Consider the following 17,101-nt stretch of genomic DNA (forward strand, 5'->3'; position numbering starts at 1 on the left):
CCCCTCCAACCAAAGCAAAGCAGGCAACTATTAATCATCCGAAACCTTATATGCACATCTAATGGGATTTGCAGATGGAGACTTTTAAAGAAACATTGTCTGTATTTTTTTATAAAGGGAGAGAGCAGCACACAAAAAGGCTTTAATGTTTCCCTGCAACACTATGAAGTTATTTTTATTGCACTGTTAACAAAATTCCCCAAGTCTTGGATTTGGAAAAAGCCCTAAACCAGATCCAGAATTCAACAGATGTCAAATTCCAGGGACTAAAACAGGGGAAATAAAAGCAAGAGAGAACTTCACTGATTGCATTTGATTTAAGGGCCAATCATAAGGTAAAAAAAATTAAACCTGATATTTTTATCCAAGGTTGTGTGAGTGACTTATGTTGACTTTTTACAAAGAGGGATTTGCTGATATGTGGTTTCTGCTGCCAATGGCAAAGAATCATCCCTTTTTGTGTCCCACTTTCCAGAGGATTGTCAAAATGATACTTTTCTCCAAAGAAGTCTCTGGTTTTCATGCCAATGGGAGACACATTTTTCATCTTTTGTTGAAAGTTTTATAGTTTTTGTTAACAGAAAACAGATTCTCAGACCTTAAAGCCATCACAGTTGAAAGGATATTAGCAGGGAATCTGCTCTCCATCTCTTTCCCAAAGAGAAGTGGTGGCAGAGAATAGTCAGAACATGCCCTTCTGGAGAGTTATGCTAACGGTACTGTAACTTGTCTCAGGGCTGTAAACTCTAGCACTTTCTACACTGTATAGTTACATATATAATATTTCCATAGTCTGCCAGCAGTCATCTCCCACACTGGTTTCATAAGGCCTTGCTATATTGTTAGTCTAAAATATAAGTGACTTTCAGGAAGAAATAACATTTAGCAGGTGCTTGTTTTCAAATGGGACTTCAGAGAAAAGTGGTAGTATTCTGTTGCCTTTAACATGTCACTCAGGAAGGTGAAAGACATACAGCCTAGATAATGGCATATAACATGGCTTTTCCTTTACTGATAGACCACAGAATACTGAAGTCCTTAGCGATTCCTTTTGGAACCCAATCCCTTGGTGAATGTGACCTGGAGAGTTTAGCACCAGAGTTACATGATCTCTGGCCAGCTTGTGATACGGAACATTGATGTTCTACTGTACATAGCTGGGATGATGCATCATGGAAGAATATTATCACTTACCCACTGGGCTCCTGGACTTTCTTCAGAAACATAATTTTGCTGCAGTTAACGCATTGAAATTCAACACTAAGGTGCTTACACTATATATGGCTTGTTGCAAGAAAAGATGTTAGACATTTTGGGTTTGTCTGCACTGCAATAAAACACCTGTGGCCAGTCTGTGTCAGCTGCCTTGGGCTCGTGGGGCTTCAGCTGCAGGGCTATACAATTGCAGGGTAGACATTTGAGCTTGAACTGGAGCCTGGGCTCTGGGAACCCCCAAGGGAGAAGAATCCCAGAGCCCAGGCTCCAGCCTGAGCCTGAACATCTAGGCTGCAATTGTATAGCCCTGCAGCACGAGCCCCATGAGCCCGAGTCAGCTGACACGGGCCACCCATGGAGTTTTACTGCAGCAGGCTTACCCTTTGTCATCTTGCCTATCTAGACTGTAAGTTCTCCAGGGCAGTTCTCTCACTGTGTACCTGCACAATGGGGCCTTGCCTTTGTTTGGGGTCTCTATGAACTATTACAATATGAATAATTAATAATAACGTTTGAAGATCTGTAAGTCACGTCAAGCAGACAATGCAAACTGATTACAGGTCTGATTTTTCTGGCCATATCTCAACCAGGGCTCACATTAGTTAGTGATTTAATACTACAGATAGCAAAATAAACAAGCATTTTAAATCCCCTCTCCTCCAGCATCTTGGAACTAGCAAGATGATGTCAAACACAGTTTCTCAATCTCTTTGCTTTTATGTTGCATCCCATTCCCATGCTGTATTTTCTATATTTGGATGTAAGCTCCTCTGGACAGTGACCTTGTCATTACATATCTGTGAAGGTCCATGCTTACCTATATAAATAAATAATTTATTTTCTGAGGAAGTGATTTTTACCAACGTATACCAACTTGATGCTGATTCTTATGACTGTAGGTTCAGAAATTAGAAGCAGTGATTGGAATGTCTGGATGTCATGTTCTGAGATTCTTTAACATTTTAAGTTGTTTTTTGTAGTGCATTTGCTTTTTGAGATGGCATTTGTAGCTTGTCTCTAAGATCCTTGTGTAAATATCTTAAAGGGGCTTATTGGGATAGGTGAACCATGAAATTTTAATCAACAAACAAATTTGGAGCCACATTTTCAAAACACTCCCTACAAATTCTAAGATACAATTTTTGGTGGACAGCTATGGGCATGTGAACAAACCAAAATTTGTAGGTGTAGAAATATAAGTGCACAGTTACCATTTGTACATGAAAACTGGGAGCCAATTAAAAACTCTTTCATTTATGGAAGTTTTCTTTTGAAAGGATGCTATAATTTCTTGGCTAGATAGTGCTTTGAACACATGGAAAGCAGATTATTCTCCCAGCAATTCAGAGCTGGAAGGCTGGTGCCATCTGGAATATTGCCGTGAATCAAAATGACAGTGTAGGTTCAGAAAACATCCAGAAAACAAGAAAACAGAGGCTGCTCCCTCTGAACTATTATTTCTAATAATGCTGAAACCCTGGTGAGATGATTTCTGCCTTCATTGCCTGGGAGCTCAGTCTCTTCCCCCACCCCTGACTTCAAAGAACCACAAGGGAAATCATAAACATGCATTCCACTAACCCACTGTTATAGGTGGGCTATGTTCTGTGGTGCACTGGTCTGGAGCCAGAGTCAGGTGATAAGGATGAAATTAAATGAGGAAGCTCTCTCTTCAGGTTCATTTGACTGGAGTTTGATTGCAGACATGAACGCACATATTACTGGTAATTGCCAAATATGTTATAGCATCACTTCTTCCTAAGTGGTGCTGAGACCTTTTCTGGCCCTCTGAATTGCATATGGAGTGGGAATTATTTTAAGGAATCAGAGGAAAGGGAAAATGCGTGTTCACTCTGGTTTCTCCTAGTTCTTCAGTAGTGGGCCTATTCCAAATAACCCCAGGCTGGTCTAGTGAAAAATGCTGGGCTTTCCAATCAATAAGGAATAGCATCAAATCTCACTCTATTTTTCATGTGACCCTTGACCTTTAAGATACTAAATATCTGGTCACTGATTCATCCTTTAAGAAGAGCTATTCTTACTAAGGGCGTCTCTTGCTGTATTGTAGCTCAGTTCTAGCTGAACTTTACTACATGCTTTTTCCTCCCGTCAGTGAGTTCAAAGCAAAATCATGCTTAGTCTTGGAAAGCTGGTGCCAAGACTGAATTTATGAATCCTTTAACTGTTAAACATGATAGTCCATGGAGTTTGCAGAGTCCACAGGGACCGCTGTGCAGCATGAAGCACAAATGCGAAGACTATGTTTAGGTTCTCAGAGCTTTCCTGTGTGGCGATAAGAAAGACACTGCATGTAACAGGTATGCTAGTGTCCATTAAAGCTCTTTCTGTTGAGCTGAGAGGCCTAAGTTCTATAAGTATAACTCAAAATGTGTTTATGGTCCTTATCTAAGGTAGTTATTATTACTGCAGTATGAGTGCCCCACAATCTTTAATATATTTATTCTCACAACTGCTCTCCCCCCAGAAGGTATAGACATTGCATCCCTGTTTTTAAGGGAACTGAGGCACAAAGACTAGGCCAGGATCACAGAGGAAATCTAGGGCAGAGCAGGGAATAGAACTTTAGGTCTCCCAAGTCCTAGCCTATTGCCCCAACAACTGGACCATCTTTCCTCTCAGAATAAATTGATAGATAAGTGATGCACCCATGGCAGCGCCACCCACATCAATAGGTGGTCACATGCAAAGTGCTATTGACAGTGGGACAGTCACGAAGGAAGCAGCAATGAAAACTGCAGTGTGGCCTCAAGTGGATACATCTCCAGTGCTATTGGTCACTGGAGCGATCGATTGATCGTGTCTTGGCCATGGTGCAGGTTCTGATCTGGAACATGGAGCTGATTTTTTATTTGGTTGTCTCCACTGAATGCATCCAATGAAGTGAGCTGTAGCTCACGAAAGCTTATGCTCAAATAAATTTGTTAGTCTCTAAGGTGCCACAAGTCCTCCTTTTCTTTTTGCGGATACAGACTAACACGGCTGTTACTCTGAAACCGTCCATTTTTCTAATATGCTCTTTTCTGGGGAGAGAGCAAATGCAAGGTGCCCTCTGGGGCTCCTGGATCTGTGGCACTGAAAGCCTCAGCTGTTTGTTGAAGCCTTTTTCCTAAGGGCCCAGCTCAAAAAGAAAGGCAAACCCATCATCCTTTTGCCTTAGCTTTCCACCATCACCCAAAACACTTTGTATGAAACCTGATGTCAATGGGAATTTTGCCCTTGACTTCAGTCATGATCAGGATTTCACCCCATAATTCCTGGTTTCAGCAAAGGGGAGAGAAGAGAAAACTTGATGGTTAGTTGGATTGGTCTAGTTGACTGAGCCAGGGCTGGTAGTCAGGTGTCCAGGGCTCTAACCCAGATGCTGTCCTTGATTCCCTGTGTGACCTTGAGCTAGTCACTTATATTCCCTGTGATCAGTGTAACACTCACCCACCTGTGGGCAATGTTCCCTCTAATTTTTGACAGGCCGTGTGCGTACAAAATTTCTTCTGTGCAAATTGTTGTGCTTCTGTGCAAATTTTTGTGCGTGCGGTGTTTCGCCGTGTGCGCAGGGTTTAGGATCTGTGTGCGCTCGCACATGTGCAAAGTTTAGAGGGAACAGTGCCTATGGGATGCTCGTTGGGGTCTATAAGTGGAAGGGGATCTGTACTGTTACACGTGGGCAGATAGTCCTAGCTGTGGATCACTCTAACCCCAGGATTCTAGGGGCTCCGTTCCCCCAGGAGTAGGTTTAGATTGTCGTTCTGCCATCTGCATGATGCTGAGTTTTGGGGGCTACATGCAGGTGAAGACGCGGTTCCTGCAAGTCACGCAACACCGTCAGCTAAATCACTTGGATTCAGTTTTCTGGATGGAGCCCTCCCTATTCTTCCTCTAGCTTTAGCTGTGTGAGGAGGGGGCAGCCTGCATTTCCCAGTGGTGAGAACCACTGGCCCGACATCACCCCGGCACCCTCTGCAGCTGGTGTTGTCAGTCAGCTGCTCAGCAGGGTCTGTTTGCCCTCTACATCTTCCTGACACTTTGCTCCCTGAAACAAGAAAAAACAACAGTCCTCCCCTCCTGCGAGAGCCCATTTGTTAGAGGGGGCAGCCACCTTTAACCTCCTGAAAGTCAACATCTCTCTTGTCAAGCTCCAGGCTGGGCGGGATGGATATCAGGGCTTGTAACAGGAGCTGCTTTAACGAGCTGAGTGCAGCTTTCCAGAAGAAGGCTTGGGGTTGCTTTTTCAGACTTTTTCTGGGGATTGTGGGATGTCCCTGTGAAGGGTTTTCTTTGTGTCCAGTGAGTCCCAGAAATAAAGGCTGAAGAGGACAGATTGTCTGAGGAGCCTTATAACCATGGATACTCCTCACTTACACACCAAACTTTATCCAAGTAACCTTTGGGATGATGAGGAGGGGATGCCATGTCATTCTTCTCCTTTGCTGGGGGGTTGGGAAGTCCCAAAAGGCAGAGCATGTACAGCAAGTCCTCTCTCTCATTCTGAATGCAGACCTGAGTCACACTGCACAAACCCAGTTCCCTCTTCTCAATTCATATTAACGTTCATGTCACCCGGTAGAGCAGGGGTGGGCAAACTTTTTGGCACAAGGGCCACATTGGGGAATAGAAATTGTATGCGGGCCATGAATGCTTATAAAATTGGAGTTGGAAGGGGTGCAGGCTCTGGAGTGGGGCTGGGGATGAGGAGTTTGGGGTGTAGGAGGGTGCTCTGGGCTGGGATTGAGGGGTTTGGAGAGTGGGAAGGGGATCAGGGCTCGGGCAGGGGGTTGGGGCGTGGGGAGAGGCTCAGGGGGTGCAGGCTCCAAGCAGTGCTTACCTCAAGCAGCTCCCAGAAGCAGTGGCATGTCCCTTCTCCGGCTCCTATGCATAGGAACAGCCAGGCGGCTCTGCACTCTGCCCCATCCGCAGGCACCGCCCCTGCAGCTCCCATTGGAGTGCGTAGGAGCTGGAGCGGGGCCATGCAAACGCTTCCAGGAGCCGTATGGTGCGGCCCCCGATCCTGCACCCCGGCCAGAGCCGTAGTTTGCTCATCCCTGCACTAGAGTGCAAACCCAGAGGTCAGACGCTGAATTCTCTGGGGCAGAAACCACCTCATCCTGTGTTTGTGCAGCACCCGGTACAGTGGGGATCTTCTCCTGGAAGGGGCTGCTGAGCAGTTCTGCAGTCTAAGCCGATTCAGAGAGTGCCCTGGGGACGGTGCCGGGCCCTCACTGCTCCCCAGCAGGAATAGTGCAGGGCCAGTACGCCTTGCGAGGAAGTGCAACTCACAGGCCTTGCTGAGCCCCAGTGCTGTTGCAGGGCAGCAGGTGAGGCATTCTGAAGGGCTTGGGTGCAGGATAGCTATGCTGCTTGGCTTGGGTGGGCTAATGATAGGGGTAGCCCAGGGGGTGGCGGGTCTCTGTCACATTCAGGGCCACAGGTGCAGGGTAAGAGGAGGGACAAAGTGGTTCCTCTGCCTGATGCCACAAGTCAGTTTGCTTAATGTCCTCTGCCTAGGAGGGGACCTCCAGTGCCATGCTTTGGGGATAGAGTGCCCTGTTTCAATGGTGAGAACCCCACAGGTGTATTAACTCTGCATGAGATCAATGGGGACCTGCTCAGCAGGTCTAAGTTGGGTTTGATCCTACTCAGGTAGCCTCAGACAGGGCAATGCTACTGCTGGTCTCTCTGTGGCTCCATCTACTCTCTGAGCTGGGTGTGTGATTCCCAGCTGGAGGAGACACACTCATGCTAGCTCCTATCCAGCTAATGCTCTAAAAATAAAGTGTAGCTGGGGGAGTGCTAGTGATGGAATGGGCTAGCTACCCAGAAGCCATGGCGGGGTCTGTGAGGGCCACAGGTTCAGTGTGGCTAGCTCCTCCTGCTGCTCGTGCTGCCACGGCTCTGGCTCGAGGAGAGCTGGCACAGTGTGTCTCTGTGCACTGGGTAGCACACCCCAGCTTGACGAGTTGCCAGCCCCTATGCAAAATTGTCAGAGAAGATTATATTTTTTCAAAGGAGCCCCACACTTTCTGACTCCGGAGTTCAGGCACTTCATGCTGGAACCGCAAAATTGTCAAACCCTTCAACATTCCCTGTAGGGATAATTCTTTCCTACTGTAGCAAAGCTTCCAAACTGGAGGCTTCCCGGGGTTTGTGTTTGAAGCTGGAGATAAGTCGTTTAGCACAGGACATGCATGAAACCTCCTCTGCCCCACAGTAGATTAAGACATTTGAAAAAGTCTCTCAAAATGTTTAGCACAAGTCTACTGAGAGCGAAGAGATAGTGGTCTCAGACTATTAGCCTGTGGGGAGAAGGGAACCTGAAATTAATTCCCTTGTAAAAAGGGTAATGGGGAAAACACCTGTAAGGAACAGATCAGTGAAACTTCCCAGAAGCATCTGGAACTGAAACCCAAAGAGGGATGTTTGAGATTAAAGAATTTCTTTCTAATTTAAAACTTCCTGTGTCCTGCAATCAGGATGGAAAAGCACTAGCTAAAGATTTATCTCATCTAGAGTCTGAGAAAAATATACCAGCGTGGCATGAACAAAACTAGAGGTGCACGAGATTATTCTGTTAAATTTTCTGACCTATTAAGTTGTAAGTTGTAACTTAATAGGCTCCTTTAATTTAAAAAAAGGCACCAACTTGGTCTGCAGCTGGAGTAACTGGGCTAGGTGTCCTGATGGGGGATGTCCACCAAGGCTATGGAATTTGGGGACGGGCCCTTGCTACTGGCACCACTCCTCACCTTTAGAGCTTGTGGGGTGGAAGCTGAGGTGAAACAATAGCTGCTCTTTTCTGCATTGCTGTCCCGGAAGTGACTGCTCCACAAGAACAATGTTGCAGAAATTAAAGATGGAAAAAATCTTAATAAATCGTTTAGTCCCCAGATTGCTCCATGTGGAATGTTTTCTAGGGCCTTGCCCAGTTCCATTTAAAGTGTCCCTAGCAAAGAGATGTCCTACCTGTCCATTGTGTGTGTGTGTGGGGGGGGGGGGGGGGCAATTCTACACTGTCAGGATGTTTTCAAATATATACACTCAGTTTTCCATTTAACACCTTCATACCATCACTCCTAGTCACATCCCTTTGCATAATCCTAGTTAACTCCCCACCACCTAGGATGTTTAAAAAGCTTGTAGGCAATTACCATGCCCCCTGTTCTTTTAATCTCTCCTCTTAAATAAATCCCTCTAGCCTCTTAACCATGTTTGTGCTTCGCGGAACTCTCTTCAAGTTGCAGTGCAGGGACTGAAGATTGACTGGTGCCAAGTTGTCACTGCTGCCCAGTCCCTCTTATGGAGACAGGAAGCTACAGCCCAGCAGGGTGAGGCAGCTCAGCCAGCAAAGGGAGCAGCTGCAGGGAGCTGACAGTAATCTCTGCATATCTCCCATGCCTAGCACCTTCCTCATAGTAGTGAGTCATTTTTGGTGCTCCCAAAGTTCACTCTGTCCTAAGGGATAATACTGCTAATTACTACAGGGATATAAATGTGAGGTTTTTTGGGGTAAAACCCATTGAAGCAAGAAATTCAGAATGAAAGTTCAAACTGTGGTAATGACTCTCAGTTACTGACTGCACCATCTCTTGGTCTCGCATCAGAATCTCCCTTCCCCTTCCTTACGGCCTTGGAACCATGCTCAAGGACCCTTGCTTTGTTCTCCTGTCTTTCTGCATGGCACCATCATTTGCATTGCTTGACTGTGTAGGTCCCTCCCCATCTCTCATGAATGCTGAATTCTATTCCTCTCAGGTGGAGCGGCGAATTACACAAAACAAATGAAACTGGATTGATTGTCAAACTAAAACAGTCTGCAAATTCACTATCAGTGCAGCCATGCCACTGTGCCAGGTCCACACAGAAAACACCCTTCTGGTAGGAGAAATTGTCCTACCGCATAAATCCAGAGTCACTGCTACAGCATTTCCCCTAGTGGAGAAACCCAAAAGAAGGTGACGCTGACAGAGCCAACAGAAGCAAGTAGCCATGAGGCGCTCTGCATTAGATTGTCATGTGGTAAAGAGAAATGTTGACAGAAACTTTCAAAGCTGACTAGGGATTTAGAGATTAAATTAATGGTGTTTCTAAATCCCCTAGTCACCCTGCAGTTTCCCAGCTCGCGGCTTCTGGACAAACTATACTGTTTTTTGGAAAAAAAATGGCTACTGGGAAATGGGACAGAAACACTGTGAGATTTATGTAGTGAGGGAACCTTAAAAACACTTGAGGAATCTGCTCAGTTCTGAGTGTTGTGAGGATTGAGAGAGCTTCTGGTAGATAAATGTTTAACAGTATTGTTAATGAGCCCCAGCCAGGAACCTGTGGCCAGCACCATATCCAGCAACAGTCTGATACCATTTCCGATCCAAAACTGGATTCTTTGGCAGGAAGCTGTTGAACATTTGCTGGGAATTTCAGATGAACACCTGTATCCACTAGAGGAGTGACCTGCTCACCCACCTCAATGGCACAGGCTGCCCTACAGATTAGCCAAGCTTTCTGCATCCAGCCATTCCAAGGACGGAGCGTGGGAGATGTGTTTCCACTGAACAGCAGCCCAGACCTCCTGTTTCCACCCAGGGTTATTTTTCAAAGCCTTGTAAATTCTTGTTCTGTTTTTCTCTGAAGGTGACATGCCCCTGAGGAGGCTGGGAGCAAAGAGGCCAAGGCTCTTTGGAGCCTTTAGGGGTTATTTTCAAATGCGGGAAGGATCTCATAGAATTGGGGGTGAGACAACTCCCCAGGCCTGGGAGTTAATGCATCTAGGGAAGAGCAGGCCCTGCTCAATTTTGCAGGACTGAGCTGCTGTGAAAAGGGCTGGTGGATTTTTCTGAGGCAATAGATTGGAAAGTCATCTTGTTTTTATATAAAAAAGGAGCATGAATATCATACAGGCCTTTTAGTGTCTCCTCACCTCATGAAGAATTGTCCTTTCTACATAATTTTCAGATTGTTTCCTTTGTATTTTGAATTTTTTAAAAAACTGTACTCCGTTTATTTGACCAGAATGGCGCTCCATCTCAGGGCCTTTACCCAGAAGCCTGAAATGTGGAGCAGTCCCTGAAACTGGTCACGATTCTCTGAGCTGTTTCATTGAGCAGGCCCAAGGCTGGTTGTCTGAAGGGAGCACTGTGGGGCTTTTGAAATGCCATCATTTCAGCAGGATAATGACTGAGTTCCTGTTTCTATACTATTCATTCAACTTTGGAAAGCAGACTTTCAAGTCTCTGGAAGAGACAAGGTGCATGAGGGAATATCTTTTATTGGACCAACTTCTGTTGGTGAGAGAGACAAGCATTCGAGCTACACAGCGCTCTTCCCCATGTCTTTGAGAGCACTTCCTACAGCAGCTAGTGCATGGTATTTTGGAGCAAGCAAAGCCTTGGGAAAATGAAAGTGGACACTCAGCTGATACATAGGGAGTTTGCACCTGAGAAGAATGGCTTTTCTGCATTGTGGAAAAAGGGAGAAAATCTGACACAAAGTCAACACATTTTTCACAGCTCCATCAAATGGGGCTTTATAGTGGTTCTGCACAGCGCTGCTGACAGGGTTAATTTAATGTGGCAGAATATCAAGTACTCACCTGGTTCAAACACGATTAGGACTTTACAGCAAGGCACAAAAAGAGTTAAATAGTGATTGAAAATATTGAAATTGAATCTGGGGCATTTTTTAATCCACATCTGGTGTCAAGACAGCTGGGCCTCTGGGCTCCATTGGCCGGTGCCATTCAAGTCAATAGGAATTCTGTAAAAAGTGAATTTCCATGTTTGCAGCAAATCTTTTTTAGCAAGAATGACTTTAGCATACAGTGCAAAAAGGGCTAAACTTGAAGTGAGCTCCAGCAGGGACATCCTGTGGTAGGAAACGGAACTGCGTGGAATGGTTTCCAATAGGTACAGCCGCCTGGAACAATGCCTGTGTTGTCCCAGCAGAGGAGTGGAAGCCAGTGGTGAGTCTGAGTTGCAGTACAATATGCTCGCCTCTGCAGCCCCTTCCCTGTCGAAGGCAGGGCTTTTTAATGATGCCCTCGAGACCTCACAGCTTCTCAGAGACTCTCAGCTCCTTCTATGAGCATACACTCATACATACCCTCATACACTCCCCCGCCAGTGCTCCTCTCTCCCCAAGGCAATTCACCTTCCCTAAGGTGAGCACAGCTTGTTTCTTGGCCCAGAGGCTATCTCACAGATAATGGGAAAGTCCAGAGTGATACGGCTATTTGAGAGTTTAGAGTTTAACCTACTGAAAAGCGTATAAATTAGGGGATGTTCTAGAGGTTTGATGTTAATGCCAAAGCAGATGGGGATTCCCTCGGGCAATAGGAAATTCTCTAGCTAAAACTTTACCTTAGTGACAGACATAGAAAAGTCCGAGGCAGGGTTTCCATAATCCCTTTCTCCAAATAAAACCCCTCGCTCCAGTTCCCCTCTATTCTGCAGTGGAGAGTTGAGGATTCTAATGAGGAATAATACTCGTTTGCTCTTCTGTGGAATCTTTTGTATCTGAGGAGCTCACAGCGCTGTACAAACACGGAATGAATTAAAACTCCAAACTCAGTAAATCAGTATTTGACAGGTGGGGAAACTGAGACACAGAGCGACTAAGTAGCTCATTCAAGGTCATGCAGTGAGTCATAGATGGGGGAAAAATCCCAGGAATCCTGACGCCTGGTAGCATGCGCTAATCACCAATCACACACCTTTCTCCAATAGACCAAAAAGCATTTATTTCAGTGTTAAAGAACAAAACCACCCTAAGCAGTTATAAAAATCTAAGACTAATTTATAAATGAATAGTTCAGGGTCTTCAGTTCACCATGATATCCCCAGAGGAAGGGTGGATTGTCACAACCTTGCATTGCCATTGTATGGTATGTGATCAGTCAAGCCTCTCGGATGGCTGACATGCTGCATAACCTGGCTTTTTTTTAAAAACAATTTGTCAAGTTTATTATAGTAGTGCATAGGAGTCAACCAACAATGGTGCCACACTGTATAGGCCCTGCACAAACAGAGAATGAGAGACAGTTCTCTGCCCTGAAGGGTTTACAGTAGAAATAGATAAGCCAGACAAAAGATCAGGGAAAGGGACTGAACACACAGGCAGCGTGAGCAGTGCTAGAGAAGAGGGGGGAAGTAAGTCACAGATTCAGCAAATCTCTTAAGCATGAAGTTAAATCCCATTGAAGTGAATGAGACTCAGGTACTTAAGTGCTTTACTGAATTGGAGCCTAAAGGAAACCAAGTGGGGCCATAGTAGGGAAGCTCCCCTGCAGAACAGTGGATAAAAGGAACTGTCTGAGGGAGAGAAACAGAGAGCACAGCCTGCACGGAAGAGGGGGCCAGGCCACAGAGAAGAGATGAGGTGGGGTAAGGGAGCTTTAAAGAGGAAATACCAAGGCCAAAGATGGGCTCTTTGGATCTATCTATCATTTTAATAGTTATCTCAGCATCCTTAAGGAATATAAGAAGAGAGAAAAGTGTAAAGCTGGGACTAATAGAGGCAATGTACATAGAAGGGGAAAATGATCTCTTAGCAATGAAAGTTAAATAGCTGTGTGGTTAAAGAGCAATGCAAAAAGACATTAGATATTGGGCAAAATGTCAGGAAACATTAACTCGCCTTTCGCTGTAATCCCATGTGACAAATTAGTCCAATTTCAAAGGCTGGTATTTGCAGCAAATTAATGGGGAATATTAGGTTTTGAAGGGAAGAGAATGTGAATGTAGGTAGTAAGATAAATGTACAAAGACAATGACAGCTATTTTGTAATATTGGTATCATATCATCAAGATGCATCTCATCACCACCCTGTGCCTCCCCAAACTCCCAAGAACAGAATTTTCTAATCAGTTCATAGGTATGTTTCCAGCAGAGATGAATGAGTGATGTGTAACTTCAGTGACATTAAGCTGCTGAGAAGGTCCCAGGGTACAGGACTTTAAAAGTCTGATGTGGCGCAATGACTGTCTATGGTTTAAAGGGTCATTTAATGCTTTTAGTCTCAGAGAGTTTTGTCAAATGAACACATTACAGCTTAAAGCAAATCCTTCTATTCCCTATTATCTGTTGTTGACTGTATTTTCATATATAAAATTCACCCGGATTTATTTATTCTTGTGTTTAGAATCATTTAGTTTGTTCCATTTTTGGCTTAAAAGGATAAGGATATTTGTTACTGGGAGCAGATGAGGATTTGTCCTTATTCAAGAGATACCATATGAAATAATTCTTACGCTCCAGCCACAGAGCTCAGAAATAGATTAAGCTAAACTTCTGCCTTATCACTAACTGTTCAGGCTAGAGATTTGCCCCTGCTTTGTCGCATACTGCAGCACTCTTGATCCCTTTCTCATCTCATGGTGAGCAGCAGGGATCTCTGGAGCTGGGAATATCCACATAGCTAGTGCTTCCTTAGCACACTGCACTATCAGGAGCAAGAAGACACTGAAGGGGCAGAAAATATATAATTGATCAAAGGAATCTGTGGAATTCACTGCCTCATATTGGTAAATATTGTGGCTGCATTTTTAAAAAAGATCTGGATAATTTAATGATCATTAACACTGGAATACCATCCAGCTGCACTCAGATGTACACCTCATTCTCATCTGGTCAATTCCTACTGTTAATATTGTATTCTGCAAAGCTGTATATTGAGTGTTTTAAAGAAAACATCTGCTTTGTAACAGATTATTTGAAAGAACTGGTTTGATGGTCAGTGGGAATTTTGTGCTGCCCCACTCATCATTTTTGGTACACTGTCTTATTTCACAGAAATGATTTGTTAGTTAAAAAAAAAAGACTCAGAATGTTAATGCAGCATCTGGCATTGCTGGAAGTGGCATTGTTCAGCAAATTCTCGTTACTATGGACTTACTGGGAACTGGATACTGTAACAATAACCGCTGGTGTTGATGGGTTCAGATGCCTGTCACATTACAGTGGCACTGGGCTTTGGAACCCTCATCTAGTTCAGATGACTGAAGCTAGGCAGTAAATTTCCTCTCCTCCCAATGCCATAGAGTGTTACACCTTTATTATATACACTAAGAGGGTTTGCCTTATTGGTCAGCTGGCCTAAATTGCTTTTTTTTAAATTGTTATGGAATATGTATCTTAAGTCCCCTTTCCTCTTTGTCCTCATCTAGAGTTGGGCATAGTATTTATTAATGAGTCATATTTGTTACACATTTAGCCCCTTTCCGGGTAGTGAATCATTTACAAACCAAGCCTGCTTTTCTCCTAATGTATTTGTAATTCATTAGCACTTTCTGTACAGTTTGAACAAATAGTTTTCAGATTAGGGGTTGTTTGCTTTGCTGTTTCACTATTTATGTGAAGTTATTGCTCACCTAAGTCACAGGGTATATTCTGCTGCCTGATTTGATGGTGAAATATTTAAATTGCAGAATAACTAATAATGAATCATGCTCCTGCCTAAAAAGAAATATGCTCCATTTTGTGAAACTTTGAGGCTTCTCAGACATTCCCCCCATTTCCCCTGGATGTCTGAATCTGTAAACAATAAAAAAGTCTCCTGAAATCAAAGTTAGCAAAACTCAGCACTTTTATTTATGAAAACAAGCATAAATCGGTTCATTTGCTATTTGACCAGCTCTACACGGGTCTTTGTTAAACAGAGTGAGAAAGTCCTGTTTTAGGAGTGAAATAGAGAAGAAGGGTGCTTTTTTAAAGTGAACAGGTAGCAGATCCCTTTGAATTCCTCAATTTCTGCAATTAAAACGTTAGTTCTTGAAAACACTTTCTTTCCCTTGGTTAACCAGAAGATGCAGCACTATTAGCACAGACAGAGATGGAGCCCCTTTGAAATGTCACAGCACTGAGGGAAGCACAAAATGTCATATTCTGAGACACTTGTTATAGAATCTCACTTTTCCCAATCTTCATTTAATTTTCTAAACTACAACTGAACGGTGGAGCTGGGAGATCATACTCATTCTTGACAACTTTGAAGAGGAGGAAGAGGTAATGATCCCCCTTATTCTCTGCTAGTGTTCTCAGTCTAACAATACGAAGTAGAACATTTAAATAGCGTCTCTTGCTCACTGCTTCTCTCACATTCTCCCTTCATCCCCCACTTCTCTGCCATCCATCCAATTTATTCTTCTATCTTCTACTTTTATCCCTCTTCTCCTGCTTAGATTTTCAGGCTCTTTAAATTTCTTCAGTTCCCCACTAAATTTTCAAAGCATTGTGTGTGGTTTTAGCCACACAACTCCCATTAAAGTCAGTGGGAGTCATTAAAGTCCACAGGCTCCGTATTAAAGTCAGTGGGAGCTGTGCAGTTAAACCCCTCTGCAGAGCCATGGAGCTTTTTCCTTCTCCATGGTCTTTATTCAGTAGCTTCATTTGAGACTTTACTGAGGTTTAATGTCTGACTCGCTCTGCAGCTGGGAGCTGACATCACTATCTCAAGAATTCTAATTTAATGATAATGTTTCTCTTAGAACTAAGTCAATATTTCCGGTATTAATTAGATTTGATGGCTTTATAGTAGTGGGAAAACAGTTTCGGGTACAGGAAACACCAAACTGTGTTCAGAGCAACTGATATGACAATTTATCTTAAGGACAGATAGGATCAGCAGTGGAAAAGAGGGGGACTATAAATATAATTTGTTATAACTTGGGGAAAATATTAAAAGGAAGATAATTCTGTATGGGGGGAAAAAGAAACATTAGTTGGAAGCGTCACAATCACATTGTACAGTGAAAGTGCTGCAAGATTTTAACTCTCTGAGAGAGACATGGGCATCATATTGCTGTTTTTATTACTATTAGATTTTCAGCCCAAAGGATTGGGAGTTTTGGGTAATGATGGGATAGACACTACTGGTAAAATTAATCCTTGCTATAATTTTACTGGACTCAATGGAATCACACTAGACATGAGTTAGGTGACGGTCCCATCTGTAAGAATGAGTGCTTCATTATTACACAAATTAAATTTTATTAATTATTATATGGAGTAAATTACCAAAGTCACCTCCATTTGGTCATTTTCTGTTACCTCTGGAGAAGAACAAGAGAGTATCTGTCATTAAAAAGAGGAACAAAGAGTCAGCCTAACTTCAATACATGGAAAGATACTGGAACAAATTATTAAATAATCAATTTGTAAGCACCTGGAGAATGATAGAGTTATAAGGAATAGCCAACATGGGTTTGTCAAGAACAAATCAGGCCAAACAACTTAATTTCCTTCTTTGACAGGGTTACTGGCCTAGTGGATGGGAGGAAGCAGCAGATGTGATATATGTTGATTTTAGTCAGGCTTCTGAAACAGTCCCACATGACATTCTCATAAGCAAACTAGGGACCTGTGCTCTAGATGAAATTATTATAAAATCAAATGCACATTCACAAAATGGGGGATATCTGGCCAGGTGGCAGTACTGCTAAAAAGGATCTGGGGGTTATAATGGATCACAAACTGAATATGAGTCAAGAATGTGATGCAGCTGCAAAAAAGATACTAATATCATATCGGGGTGTGTGTGTGTATCAACAGGAGTGTCATATGTAAGGCACAGGAGGTAATTTTCCCACTCTACTCGGCACTGGTGAGCCTCTGCTGGAGTACTATGTCCAATTATGGCCCCACATTTTTGGAAAGATGTGGACAAATTGGAGAGAGTCCAGAGGAGAGCAACAGAATGATACAAGGGTTAGAAAACCTGACCTATGAGGAAAGGTTAAAAAACTGGGCACGTTTAGTCTTGAGAAAAGAAGACTGGGGGGTGGGGCTGCTAACACACTTCAAATATATTCAGGGATGTTATAAAGAGGACAGTGATCAATTGTTCTCCATGTCTAATGAAGGTAGGACAAGAAGTAATGGGCAT

The sequence above is a fragment of the Caretta caretta genome, chromosome 27 (assembly GCF_965140235.1).
Source record: "Caretta caretta isolate rCarCar2 chromosome 27, rCarCar1.hap1, whole genome shotgun sequence".
Taxonomy (NCBI): Eukaryota; Metazoa; Chordata; order Testudines; family Cheloniidae; genus Caretta; species Caretta caretta.